The sequence below is a fragment of the Protopterus annectens genome, chromosome 17.part0 (genome assembly GCF_019279795.1).
Source record: "Protopterus annectens isolate FY-2018-M chromosome 17.part0, PAN1.0, whole genome shotgun sequence".
In the NCBI taxonomy this organism is placed as follows: Eukaryota; Metazoa; Chordata; order Ceratodontiformes; family Protopteridae; genus Protopterus; species Protopterus annectens.
This window is the reverse complement of record NC_056751.1, coordinates 303,027,222-303,042,921: the sequence shown is the minus strand read 5'-3', so window position 1 is coordinate 303,042,921 and position 15,700 is coordinate 303,027,222. Positions and strand designations below refer to the sequence as shown.

Sequence of the window (15,700 nt, the reverse complement as noted above, 5' to 3'; positions counted from 1 at the left end):
AGTAGGTCAGTATTAGTACAGGTAGATATTTGTAAATTTAGAGGTGTCACAGTTAGGCTGTTTTTGAAAAGTATATCTACTCCGCCTCCTCTTTTGTCATTTCTGTCTGCTCAAAGTATATTATACCCTGAAGGTGTAATTTCGTTGTCTGAGACATGGGGTTTAAGCCAGGACTCTGTTAGGATGGCGACTTCCAAGGAATAATGTGATAGGATGCCCTCTAGTTAATGAACTTTATTAACCCGACTTCTAACACTTACGTTTAGAAACAATAAGTCAGTGTTTTGTGAGGTATATTACGTATATGGAGTGTTTGAGAAGTGGCTGAAGTAAGGGTGTTGGGTCCAGGATTTGGGTGTTATGTCCCCACTTGTAAGCAGTTTTTTGGCAATGTTTGCTATTGTTCTGATGTAACTACATATATATTTGTGGTATCTAAATGTGATATTTTTTTAAGTTAGTTTGGGTCGTAGTACTTTAGTATTATGTTGGCCTAGGATGGTGGTGTTGAAAATGCCAAGAGATATTTGAAAGTTTGTTGATTGCTTTAGTGTAGGAGAGTTAATAGTTACCTTTTGGTTACTTTGGGGAAGGGCTGGGGGTAGTGGTAGGGTGTACAGTGTGTGGCTAATGAGAAAGATAGAAGTTTTAAGATGTGTTGGGTTAGCATGAAGATGTTTAGACAATCTTTGAGATAAGGCATTTTTAATAGACTGGGGTAAGCACTAAGTGGTAATAGTTTGTTTGATAATGGAGGGAGTATTAGTGAAAAAGTAGAGCAGGATAATAAAAAAGGAAGGTGGGGTAAGAAAGGAAGCAGAAAGTATTCTAACAGTCGTATGGGCAGTACAGAGTATCTAAAAGGTTATAGGCTATGAACTAGTGCTGTAATTATGGATAAGCTTGTGAGAATTTAGATTAGTAAATGGATGTGAGTGGCGGTTGGACCATAAAGTGGGTGGTAGGGGAGAGTTTAGAGATAAATGTAATTGATGTGGGGGTGGGTGGGAATGGGGATAGAGTAGGGGAGCAGAGTAAGTCTGAGCAAAGCAAGGGCGAACAGCGTGGGTCCAACCTACCTGTGCAGCCGTCTTCAAAACAATTAGTGAGGTATTAAACCAGTGACGAAGCAAAAGGATATGTTACTTAAAAGTAGAATTTTAAAATGGAGTGAATGCCTTTAACAGTGAAATTTAACTTAGATGGAGTGAGCACAGAAACCGAAATGCTTAATGTACAGCTGTTTGGTGACCGTAGATAGTCCACTGTGCAATAACAAAAATACTGCTCGTGACTAGAATCAGATTATATGCAGATGCAGAGCAATGGGATCGGCTGAAAGCCACTACTAAAATAATGGGATAGTTAACGTTTAATACACATTTAAAATGTTTGTGACACCATGACGTGCAAGTGGATTAGAAACCAATTAGTGAATCTTAAGAAAAGGTATGCTACTTTGCAGAGTCACTCTACTTTATACTGTTAAATTAAGGCAAGTGTAGACATTATCTAATTTAACCCTGAATTTCTTAAAAGGATATAATATTAAAGCTGGGGTTAGGTACAGATGAACAGGAGAGGTAATGGCATGCTGTTTTATAGGTTTAAGTTCTTCTCAAAAGAAAACAGACTTTAGTTTGGCGGGGGAGGATTATGCAGGTACAGTGGTTTGAGTAACTAACTATACAGCAGAATGTACTAACTCAAAGTAAGAGACTATACTAAATCAAACTTCATCTTATTAAGCGACAGTTTGTCAAAATTCACCCAAAATACGAGAACACAGGTATTGATGCAGAATTATTTACAGAAACCCTGTACAAACATGCAAATGGCTGCATTGAGACTGCCATATCTACCAGAGGTAAGTTCAGATCTAACACCAAATACAAACCAATACCTCTGAACTGTACAGATTTTTGCAGAATGTCCAGATTTTTGCCTCGTATTTTGACCCATTTTTTATAAAATAGTTTTTTTCTAGCAAATCAGTGAAGATGATGATAAGTCAGTAAATAATGACAGAATCTGAGTTCCAGACTTCATATCCTTCAGAAAATTCATGTTAATGCAAAACCTGCTATTATATCTCATTCCTATTTTTGTAAGAGCAATATTTAAAAAATTGCCCCTATTTTGGGACTTTGTCCACCCATTATTTATGGCTTTGTCCCGATTTCTTGATCTAAGAGGTTGTGAGGCATGCAAACCACACAGGTGGAATCCTTACCTTAAAAGCCTATATAACAAAAGAAAAAGTCAAGGCCTAAATCAGTAAGAGCAACTGTTATACAGACAAGATCTCTCTGACTCAACTAAATAAAAAAAATAAGAGGTCTAATAAAATCCAGCAAGGCCAATTAAGAGGTCTGGATAGCCTCCCAGGCTAAGCACAATCACAAAGCCTTCATCATCTGTGTCAGGAATCCTAATGGTAATGCTCAACAGTGTGAAAAACTAATTGTAAATGGCAGAACCCTCACTGACCAGAGTGACACAGCAAATCTACTGGGTGAAAAATGTAGCTGTAAATTCACCCCCTCACTACAACCCCCTCTTGAAATCCACTCTAGCATATGCTCCAAAACTATCAAATTATCAACAGGGAGCAGGCCCTGGAAGTGCTCACTAAAATAAAAAAACACTGCTTCAATGAGCCCCAGCATTATCCCCAGTTGCCTCCTAAAGAGCCCAAAACATGACCTAGCAGAACCGCTTGAGGCACTCTTCAACTACACCCGCAAAATAGGTTATGTGCCAGGTGAATGGAGAGCCACAATAGTCACCTCTTTTCATAAGGGTGGACCATCAACTGACTCAGGGAACTACAGACCCATCAGTCTCACAAATCTAATATGCAAAGTCATGGAACAAGTTATCATGGAAATGATCAAGGAAGTTGGTGACCTACAGACACTGGACCAATCCCGGTTTGGCTTTGTTAAGGGAAGGTCTTGCCTACTTAACCACCAATATTATAAAAGGGGGCCTAATACAAACAAATGACTGGTGTGATAGCCGCAGATTAAAACTCAATGTAAAGAAATGTATTACAGTGTCCTTTGGGGAAGCATCTACCCAAGCTCATTACTTCATTGATAAAACACCTCTAAGAATTGACCTGATAGTTAGGGATCTGAGAACATATACCGACAGTAATCTGGTGTTCGATCAACACAAAGCCACGACAATAAAAACATCACTTTAGATTGCCCAGCTCATAAACAAGGGTATGGCATCCAGGTCAAAGGAAGTAAAAGTGCCACTCTACTCAGCTCTTATCAGACCCGTTATTGAGTACAATGTCCCCCTTTGACACATACCTAGCCAGGCACTTGCAATAGTTGGAACATCTTCAAAGGTTCCAAACCAGGAGAATCCAGAGTATGAATACCCTGTCCATCACAGACTGCCTTAAAGTCTTATCTCCGTACTCAGTCTCCTACAATTTACTGAGATGCGATTTATGCTGGTGTCCTTGGTATCAGCTCTGATGGATCTCTTGCACATCCACACAACAAACACCACCAGAAACACTAGATCCACGGACCTTAACTTTGTCTGCAACATAAACAGAACTTGGTGGAGGGACAAATATGTGACTCAAATGATCCCTGCACTGTGTAATAAGTTCCCCATCTACGTGAAGCAGAGTTCATCCCTGACCCTGTTCACAAGAAACTTTGATCCTTGGATGGGAAACTGCTAATTCACGCCCAGCTTGGGAACCATATCTCTGATGGAAAGAGGTCAACAGGAAGTATATCCATCCCCAGCTAACATACTCCCACACAAACAACCCTTAGTTACCTCCTTACTAACATACCCCACCACACAGACATCCAAGGAATTCTAGGACAAAACTGCTACATTTGTAAAGATCCTGGAGGTCGATAGTCTAGTATGAACCCATGAACCAGAATAACTGAGAATATACACTCCTGCTGCTTATACACACTAAGTCTAAGGTTTTGCACCTTACATTAGGGGAATAATGTGAAAAATCTCAAAGATATTACTTATTCTCCTACCTGCACTTACTTTTTTCTCAGTTTTGTAGATCACTATTACTGTCCATAAACGATCAGCATGCACTCAAGCAAAGCATTAGGGTGAGTCTCACCTCATGTTTTCTTTGAGTCATTATATGACTGGGACATCAGAAAATGCTCATATGAACAGCTCATCAAAAGATTTGTCTCATATCCCGAATGTCTTACTAGAACTTCTGTCTCATAACCTTAAAGGCTTACAACAAAAAGCCACAATATGTTACAAAAAAATTATCTGAAGTTGTTTGGGCTGGACTTCAATGAATGCAATTTTCAACATAAATGTTATGTGTTATGTTGCTAGTTAGAATTCAACCAAGTGTAAAATCCTCAGTGGGAATTTCTCAGAATTTCACAGTTTGGATAAACAAATCATGGTTTTCTCAAACATAGAGGTAAGTCAATACATGGTTTTCTGTCATGTCAAACATTTCCTTCTTCATGCAAACAAAACAAGAGTGAAGAGGGGCGGCAGAGGTGGATCTAAACATTCTGCCCGTGTAGTTTACATACAGTTTGCAATGGCTGTCAGAGATGCAATCTGCTGAATGCCCCCCAATCCCCACCATGGCTTGCATAAAGCCATGCAATAGAAAATGTATTTATTTATTTAACATTTGTTTACCAGGAAACTCTAACTTGGAATGAAGCCAATTTTCAGCGGAGACCCGGGGAGAAACTTTCAAGACGCATGTTTTTGTAACATGGGAGGAAAGTGGAGCACCCAGAAGAAACCCACACAAATTCAGGTAGGACATGGGGACTGTGCACAAAAGGCACCCCAGCCGAGAATTGAACTGGAGAATCTCTTGCTGTGAGGTGACAACGTAACCACTGAAAAGGCATCTTTATTTTTCTGTATGAAAGGGAAAAAGTCTGAATCTGTTGCTCCTGTTCACATCTTAAACCATTCAAGTTGATGGTGCCTCATATAATACTTTGAAATAAGATTGCAGCATTTTGAATTTTATACATCTTTCTAATTATAAATCAAGCCTCAAAAAGCTAAAAAAAAACCACCTTTAAATGGAGAAGGAACACTTGGGAACCAGAAGCCCTAGAGCATGTAATCCAGAAGCTTGTCCTTGGCAAAGCTGACACAAAGTGAGAAGCACAGTCATCTAGTAAACGGAAGTTTCCCATACCACTGCTACTACATCCAGAAGGTTTAAAACAACTTCACCCTTAAATTAGTGATACTGGCTAGTGCAGTAGACAACAAGCGATGTTTTTGGCAACGAAGAAGAAGTCATGTGTGTGACGGATTTCCACTTCAAGATAAAAATTATTTTGCACGGTCTATCCACACAGTAGCTGCTCACCTTTTAAGACAGGAGCAGGTTGTACTATAACTTTACTGTTTGGTATGTAAAACAAAGTGAGGGCTTCACAATTTCTGCAGCAGGTAATCAGCCAGAAGGAATGTGCTGCAGTTCTACAGCAAAAATCAATATTTCTGTTGTGACATTAATTATCTAATGTAACTTAAACTTCCAAGGGCAGAGATTAAACAGCAGCACATAGACTGACTACTATGTAAGGGACGTGCAGTCACAATATCATGGCTGTCAGTATCCTGCGTGGGACAACACCTGTGAGCCTAAAGTTCTGGGAAGGCTTAACAGTACGATAATCGCTCTGAACTCTGCATACTGTCAGGCTCAGCTCGACTGCGTAATGAATGCTTGCAGATTGAAATCAATAATGCTTTCTTTCTATATGCAATGCCAGGTATACAAAATGAGCTTCCTCATCAGCTTCTAAATCTACATTCTGAGAAAGAGAAAGTTGCCATTTATAAAGAATAAAGTGTGGATTATAGTTTAGAAAGCATTATTTGAGAGTTCAATATATGGGTAAACATCCATGATGTGGCTATTACTGCTAGCCAGCTACATAAATTACATATAAATACATACATCTATATAGTTTATTTTGGTGTCTTTATATTTATGGTTACAGGAAGTACTTGGTGTTTTTGATGGCTGCTCTGCACATTTTAAGATTGAATCAGGTTGATTTCTGTGTTCAGTCACAATTATTCTCATTAAAACATAAGAATAATTAAGCTGATCAAATCCACATCCATACCAGCACCTCTCTACTCTCACTTTTTTGCTGACTTTTTAATGCAGATGTAGAAAGCATTAAAGCATGAAGTTCAATTAGAGCGGAGACAACAAGACATGCCTTGCTATGGCATCAGTTTATTTAAGATGCATTATTCTGCGTATTCTGTTCTTTAATAACAATAATGTAGTTTGCAAAGGGAAGGCCATATAACAGAATGGGTCTACTTCAAATCATTGAAGTTGCAGAACTTCGAACCTAACACGACAGAAGACCAGATCACTGAACAATCTGAATGGAGATCGCACTACAGCGCAGAATGGGAAATTTACCATTTTCATTGCTGTAATGGGATCTCGGAATTGGTATATTTATGTAGCAGGCGGTGTGGGGGTTGCAGGGGGGCTTGCCCACCCCCAGCAAAAACGTAAAAGACTTTTTTCAGTGTTGCAGAACTTCAATGATCTGGTCTTCGATCATGTTAGGTTCTATGTTCTGCAACTTCAATGATTTGAAATAGACCAAACACAATCCATTGATTGTCATAACTGTAGGTGCCATACTTCAAGAAAGCAACTGTCATATATGCCTAAATATCCAATGTGAAAATGTTCCTACCTATTATTCACAATAGTGTGCTTCCTCTGGGTTATGGGCATTCAAAAAGGACAGGTATGTGTCCCCCCAAGTAGAACTGCACTGCCAAAAAATGATAAATGAGAAGCATGTCTTGGTGGTTAGCATCTGCTGTGGGTGAAGTCAGAGTTCTGCTATTATGCCTACTAAATATGATGTTATTTCAATAGGCTGTCTGTTTCCCAGATAGGTGTAAGCATTAATTCTTTACTGCCAGAATACTTTAGCACATACCACTTGTCAGGTATTCCTCCCATTGTCCATTTCGCCTGCCTGTAAATTCCTATTGATAATGTGGGGAGAAAAGCAGACTTACACTATTCATTTGGAGACTCCTGTGGACATTTTCAAAGTTTTCTTACAACACTTCATGTCTACTTTTATTTTTCAGACTTTGACTAATATACTTACTCACACTCACACACACACCCTTCTTCAGAGACTGGTTATACAAAGCATTTTTACATTTGCAATTTCACTTTTACAAAAGTTCAACTGATAAGGAATCAAACTGCTACTGTTTTGCGCTACTTTAGAATTCCTGTAAGTAACACTGTAATATACTAGTCTTTTTCTAGTAGTCTAGGTTTACTTCTGTTGTTGTTGTCTTTTGGCTTTTCCCGGTTAGGGGTCGCCACAGCGGAACTCCGGTCCACTAATGATTGGCAGTAGATTTTCACAGTGCCGAGTTGTCAGCTCGACTCCCAACCTTCAACGAAGGCACGCCCACTCACGCATGTCTTTTGGAACGACACTCGACCCGCAGGGAGGACATGCAGACTCCACACAGAAGGCATTCCTCGCACACTGGCTGAGAATCGAACGGGAGAGCCTCTTGCTGTGAGGCAACAATGCTACCGCTGCACCACCGCGGGAATCTTTATGGTCTCTAATTATGAAACCAATTTTCTGATATTTGTATAGTTTCTGTACACTTTACAGCAGTATTGCTTTATCCGGTACAGGTTATAGTTGACATTTTTGTATACTGACCTAAGGTTACTATTACATTTACCCAATATGTCTGCAGATTGCATGCCACTTTATCTACAGACTCTGCTGCACAGTGGTGTGTACATGTTCTTCCTGTGTTTCACTGCTGAGATCCGACAACCAGATATTCAAAGTTGAGTGCCCTTCCCCCTCAGCTGGCCTATCACCACCTTCACTGTGGACCTCCTCAGGAAGCTTTGTATAAAGGTGACATCTGCCCACACCATCTTCAGTTACTTTATTGCTAAACTGCTGAATGTACAATTTATGTGCTCTGCTAGTCTTCATCTCAGACAGATATGGCTTTTGACTATCTGCCCCAAGACCTAACATTTGGAAACACTTTCTCACTTATGAAAGATCATTTCAAATGGCAAGAACAGCAGGCCTCTGCTTCACAGAACAGGGCTACAGAATGAATGGGATAATAGTCTCCTGAACTGACAACCATCCCTCAAATCCTGAAAGCTCTCCTGAATATGCATTCCTGTACTCAGGCTACCAGCTGCATACCCTAAAAGTGACAAGACAAGTTTTATAAGATACAGGACATTCACATGTTTCCTTGTGAAAACTTCACTGCAGAGTGCAGATCCAGACAAACTGCCACTGGAATCTGCTGAATAAGCTAAATTGGCCTGAGGGAGAAAGTGTCTAATGACAGGAAAACAGGCCCCTAGACAGATACATACATACATAGATACGGGAAAACGTGTATGCTTCTGCCAGCCTGGCTCTTAGGATACTAAACCGCAAGATCCACATTATAAAAAAAACAAGAGCATGTCCTCAATAGCCTGTGGGAGCTTGTGGTGGAGTGCAGGATGAAGCCACCAAGATGGCTCACTTGAATCAGCAGCAAGCCTTCCTCTTTGTGGGGATGCATACCTTGAAGTGTAGTTAGGATGAAGAGGTTGCACCCACCCAGGCTGGAACTACTGGTTCTGCATTAAGAAGACAGTGTGATGATGTGAAGTCACAGCTCCTGAAAGCTCCATTAGACAGACTTAGCTGCTCTCTGTAGCCCAGGCACACCATGAGCTCGAGGAAGTGGAGTAGAAGAGGAAGGCCAAGGAATATGTGAGACACATTCCCTCCTCCCCTTTACAAGTACATCCAGAATTACCCATCTGAACAAGGGCCTTTTTACCAGAAGTAGGACAAAGGTAGCCAAGCAAAAGGAAAGAAGGCAAAACATAAGAAAAGGTGCTCACCCTTACCCTTCTTCGAAATTCTAAGCTCAGTCATTACCTTGACATATGTCCCTACCTTCCCAGAACCCTCCAAAACAGGGGTCTGGCTATTTCCAACAAAAGTGAAGCATAACCATTGTGTCTTGAATATAGCCTTAATGAGCTAAAACACTGTAATTTTGTATAATACCAAAAAAGAGAGGGGTTCTACATCCCAATGGACCAAATAGCATCCAACAAGACCAATTCTAGAAGAGATGCTGGCTGCAAGGGCGGGTCTACATCACACAGTCAAAGTTTTATAACTTTGAACACGAAGTTTTATAACTTTGAACACGAAATATACGAACCATTCTGTTCGAAGTCACAAAACTCCGACTATGAATAAAAAAAAAAAAAGAAGGAAAAACACCCCCCCCCCCCACTACTTAAATATACCAACTCCGAGATTGTACCTCATTCAACAGAATGGAAACCTCCCCTTACGGAGATTTCGGTTGAAACCCTCAAACTTGTACAAGTTCAAACTTATGGTCTCAACCATACAAGGTTCGAACTTGTACAAGTTCAACTATGTGATAGGAACCCCGCAAGGGCAATAGAGAAAGTACCCAAAAGCAAAAAGTAAAAGGGTTTTACTAACGATTGTTCCTAGTTAAAAGAAAAGACAGACCCTTAAGGCCCATTTTGTCCTTTTTGAAGTTAAAAAACATCTAAAGGAACCAATATCAAAAACACTCTCTCTACAGGCACTTCTTCCCCTTCTAAGCACTCAGCCTTTCAGAATTAGCTTACACCTCAAGAATGCTTACCTTATTATTTCTCTATCTTCAACAGTAACAGCAGTTTTGGATTTCTGACAAGGGCTATCACTTTACCCCCTCCCTTTGACTTTACTACTGCAACCAGTATATTTACAAAATGCCTTGCTCCAGTGACAGCTCAGTGCAGAACCAGGGGCATCTGTATTTATCCAGGACTGTAACAGCTGCCTGTTCCATCTACAAATAAGAGAGAAGATGTGAGAAGAAGTGGGCCTTAGAATATACTCTTTAATGCCTGTGGAGTCTAATATTCACCCTGGACATCCAAAATTCAAATCTATGGTTTTCTTACAGAATGGTCTTCCTTGAGGCAGTAATGGACATCAGCCTGTGAAGGAACTTCCCCCACCAGGAAGAAAGTCAAGTTTCTGACCATGCTACGCCAAATGGACAATTGAACAGGACCTCAGCATACAGGGTCACATGGTCTGCACCATTTTGATGGCTCTCCTAGCCAGGCTCCATATGAAAAAGCTGAAAAAGTTTGTATCAAACTGGGCACAACAGACATATTCACTGGAAACTATGATACCAGTGCTGCCCTGTATTACGAAGGAAATAAACCAGTGACAAACACAGCCCAGAAAGAATGAAGGTATGCCTCTCAGCCTATCAACTTCACATCAGACCCTGAATACCTTATGCCTCATATCAGGCTTGGTGAGCGCACTCCTACACTCTTACAATGCAGGGCAGGCAGGCTCACAAGGGTGCATCTTACATACAGTTAAAAGGGAGTTAGACTATTATTTATGTTCTAATAGCACTCAATTCAGTATGAGTGCTTAGGAAACTGAAGGTGATAACCAACAATAGAACAGGTATGGTATTGGGGGAGAGTGGCCCACTCCAATCACCTTTGCAGATTAACCAGGCATGCAAGTCTGTGAACATGTTTTTTTATACAATCTTCTGCTATATAAGAACATCCCCACACAGGAGAATTCATTGGCAAAACAACTGAACTGGACCTCTGCAGACCTACACAAATGAATGCTGTAGAAAATCAAAACAGGTGGAGTACACATAAACATAGATACAAAAGACAACTAAGGAAATACTGCTCCGCAGCACAACTGAGAAACACTTGTGTACTGCATGCCTTTCTCTGGACTTCAGAGGTCTCTTTCTTTATGCATTTTTTGTAATTCTCTTGTTCCCCGTGATCAAGAAAATCAAAAAGGACAGGCCAGAAATTGTACTGACTGCTCCATTCTGGCCCATGTAGCATTGGTTCTCCCACCTTTTCCAGATGGCAAGGAAGGCTTCTTACCCCGTCACAGCATTTGGACCTTTTCATACAGTGCAGTGGGGGTGTCTAATACTCCACAACCTGTCCGCTCTTGACCTAGCAGATTTGAGGATATGAAATGAATTCCTTTTGGTTGCCTTTATCTTAAAGATTAACAGGAAAACTAAGAGGCCAAGTACAAGCAAATCCTACCTTGCCTAATGGAAGAGGTTTTACTTCTAGTACCAAAGAAAGAACCTACATGCCCAACAGGTGGATATACCTACTAATATTTAGCATCTCTCCAGGCCAATCTCAACAGGCCTAGCTTAAAATTCATGAAAGGACATTAGGCCATACCTACACATCTACATTTAGACCACCACTCAAACTATTTCTGAAAGGCATGCTTCCATGGAATCTGTTCAAAAATGTGTCTTATTCTTACATCATAATGCTTTTATTTATTTATTTATGCCTTTTAAGTCTATAATTGTCGCAGTCCAGAAATAAATGGTGAAGCAAACTGTAGACAAAAGTAACTAAATACATTAATTTAGGCGAAATGGAAAACATGCGTCAAACAAGCACTACATTTCTGTAGGAATGCAGCTGCAAAGTTGTGTCTTTATCAAGTGCAGTTTTTGCTTTTAGGCTTGAGTTTACTGTAAACTACCTGTCTCACTGTGCATTGCTGAGACAGCACTGAGGAAGGGGTAACCTGAAAGCTTTGCTTGTTTTAAGAGTGCATCTGTTTTAATAAAATTATAGAACGTTTCTGGTGGTTCATTTTTTTTGGTACTTGCTTGGATTTTAATCGGACAATTACCACAGTGAGATTCTGTTTTTGTGTGCCACTGCTGAAACAATACCAGTTTCAAGGTAAATTTACATTTTGCTCTACTATGCCTTGAATTAATGTATTTGTATGTGTGTTAAGAATGAACTTGGGGAGTTTTTCTTTTCTTTCTTACATGCATTCTTGGATGGTTTAACCAAAAGATAACAACTCACTGGAAAGTAAGGCTCGTTATGGTCACTTTCAGTTTTTTTTTTGTGGTGGGGAAAGCCTTTGCTGCATCCCCACCCAGACTTTTAAATTCTTCACCTCTCCCTCTGTAGGAATGACTGAAACTAGACAGTGTACAACTCTGTGCCAATCAAGGCAAACCACTCAAAATAAATAGATTAGGCTTCTGTTACTTTTTTGTCATACTGATGGACTGGAATGAGAAAAGCATCTACTCCAGCAGGTAGTCTTAGACAGCTAGTCATCCATGAAGGAGAACACACACAACTTCTCCTGCAAGACTTTGACCACCATTGCAACACCCTGGAAAACAATGGCTGCTGAAAAAAGCCCTAACAGCAGTATGGTACTTTATGCTGGGGCAAGCTAAGAGAAGTGCCTCTATTCACACAGGTGACTCTACATGACAATCAGAACTATTAATATGGGCTGGTGATGTAGGTGACACCAGCACAGAAGCCAACACTGTGCACTGCTCCAGTGACACCATGTGTCCAAGGAAAAGCAACATTTACTTAGTTATTACAGAGCTGACTGAGAATGTCCAGCTGGGAAAATTCTGTTTTCAGTGCAAACATCGGACAAAAACTTAAGGCAGAACAAGCTCAAATAAAGACAAATACAGTCAATGAGCATAGTGTAGATAATTCAGGATTGCAATCCAGACATAGAACAGAAGTGCATGTCACGTTCCATCGCACTGGAATAAAATAAGACATAAAATAACAGTATACAAACATTTACCACACACACACACACACACACACACACACACACACACACACACACACACACACACACACACACACACACTGTATATGCTGTTTTATTTTCAATAAAAGTCATTACATAGCAGTTATGGTTAAATGCAACCTAAACTGGAGTGAATAACATTCACTTATGAATATTCATAAATGAATATGAAAAGTTCTTCCTAGTGGACAAGAACAGTGTTGAAGTGGTGGATGCAAAGGGGCTAAAGAGGGACCACAATGGCCTGTCACACTGGTGAGAACCGGATTCTTCTTCATGAGGTCATCCACAGAGTCCAGTGAATATTGGGTAAATAAAACTCTTCTCTTAAAAGCAACATACAAGATGGGCTACTTGAACTCCTCCATGAGGGAATACAGCTGAAACCAGGCAATTGTACAAGCTCATATGCCCAAGTCTGCCACCTTGGATATAGCTTCAGTTCAGTCAGAACTACAACAGGCTACATGGTCATCCACTATATATATATATATATATCTATATATATATATATATATATATATATATATGTTTTGATCACTTCCTTCATAAGTTCATCTTCAGGGTATGAAAAAAGGGCATAATCTATCAGTGCAGACTGCAATCTGGAAAAGTGACAGAAACAGTTGTCAGATCTAATCCCTAACTTGATAGAGATGAAAACTGTCTCACTTTGCTGAAGGCTTTACACTCTTTGCATGTCAATGATGTTGCAAAGTGCTGTGGTTTATGGCTATGATTGACTAAGGTGATTATGCAGGATTCTGCTTGACAATAGCTGGCCAAGATGTTACCTGTTCCAGATCAAGACTGCTATAAATTAAGCCATGGGCTTATAAAGAGAATCCGTTTCTTTTGAAGCCACACTAGCAGAGCCTACATTTTTCCAGGCTATAAACATGACATCCCCGATAACAGTCTCCAAAAACAGGATGATCTAAGGCCACTCTTTCTACTTCCCAAGCTACTTATTAAAGATTTTCTTGCAGAAAAGGAATGGAAGAGGACAGAAGCTATTCCACAGAGGAATTCAACAGGTGCAATGTTTCTATGTATGAGTGTATTGTTATGGAGTTAAAGGAATAAGGACATCAGACACGAGAGATAGTAGTTTGTAGGTCCTTAAACATCTCATAGGAAATCAAGAGGGAGGGAACCTTCTTACCAACACTTACTCTTGCAGGGATGTGTTAGGGAACAGACAACATGGGTGGGACTGAATGTGCAACAAAAGGACACCAGACTGTGGGTGATGGAAAGATGATGCTACTGGAACATCAGTAAAAAAAACTATAAGGCTGCACCAGTTGTGGTGCTACAATCAGGTCATGTTCCTTAAGGGTGCATCTTATGCATTTATGGGCAGATCCTACCGGTAACCACAAACGCATCAGCGAAGAACCAAAACTCAAAACAAAAAAAAAAACAACTTGGCAAAAAATGGCCGGCCAAAGGAACAGGCAGTTGCAACAGGGTTAATATATAGTACAAAAAGTTTACTGAAAATTTGTAAAGAGTGAAGCACTTTCATCCCCGAAAGTACTGGGACTTCATCAGAACTCCATTAGACTCATCACTCCTCTCTTTTAAAAGTTCAAAGGTGGGAAATATTATTCACAACTCAATCAATTAACACATTTAAAAATAACATTTAAAAACATTAAAATCTTGCCATTGCAAACTTGATTAAGTGATCCTACCAGTATTTAAATTATCTGAGGCCAACATTCGGTGGACTCACCTTAACCTAGGTCTTTGATCCCTGCAGAAACATGGGGGAGATCTGAACTGGCATCAGACTTCCATGCCATCACAAAGCTATGGCTAGTAGGCACAAGGAGCTGTTCCTTTGGCTAAGGGTAGTCATGGGCATGCTGTGGTTGAATTACTGTTAGATGAGAAGTACTTCATCACAAAATATACCCCCATCATACAAAAGTGCTAGATGGAGGTGCACACGTGGATGCCCCCTCTCCTTTCATAAAGTTGAACTCAGATGTGTGCTAAAGCCCTTGATAGTTGAGGGTGAGATTACAATACATGGGAATTGGAAGGCTTTATCTGAAACTGGCTGAACTCCAAAACAGTGTGCGTAAAGCATGCTCTGCATTTGCCCTTTTTATGATGTCCTAGTAAAGAGTCTGTGTTAAGGACTGTCTTGACCATACCCATCTTGCTCATTGTTATATGGTGCTGTTGTCAAGGTAGTAAGACAGGTCTTGGTTCACTACTTCGTAGTCACATGAACGTTTTGAAGGCTTAGCTAGTTTAGGTTCAGAATGCAGAAGCTTTTCTGTGCCATAAGTCAGAACTGAGATCCAAGCTGTGTGAGGAGCACAAAAGAACTGGAGGACACAAGCTGAGCATGCTGTTGCCATTTTTAATTTCTCCAAGTTTTTTGGGTTTCTAATACCATGATAGGAATGGACCCCATTCCTAAGTCAAAGTATGAATAAAGTTCACGAAATTAGTATTGTTTCATTCTTTGATGACAGCCAAAAGTACTCTTTGCAGCACCCGCAATGTGCCCAGTAATGACTACTTCTGCAATTCGTACGGTGTTACATGAATTGGTAACATATCTAAATACGATTGTAAATTCTTTTTTATAAGACCAGTTGCTCCTCCTACTATTGGAACTGTATGGGTATCATTCTTCCACATGGCTCTCGTTTCTGCCTGCAGATCAACGTATTTTATGACTTTGTGTCTCTCTGTACGCAAGACACTGTAGTCACTAAGTGTGGTGATTTCAATGATCAATGCTACTTTTGTCTTTTTTTCTTGGACCACTATATCTGGTTTTCTAGCATCTATCTTTTGAACTGTTGGCATTGGGTGATCCCATGTGTTATAAACGTTATCATTTTCTATGATTCTTTGTGGCTCATGTTTCCAGTGTTTTTCAGCCACTT

General features: G+C 40.1%; 1 protein-coding gene across 1 annotated transcript in view; it reads right to left on the bottom strand.

Moving 5' to 3' along the window:
- MPPED2 (metallophosphoesterase domain containing 2) overlaps nt 1-15,700 on the bottom strand; it is a 1,431,207-nt gene that overhangs the window by 614,268 nt on the left and 801,239 nt on the right. The gene's annotated exons all lie outside the window — the stretch shown is intronic.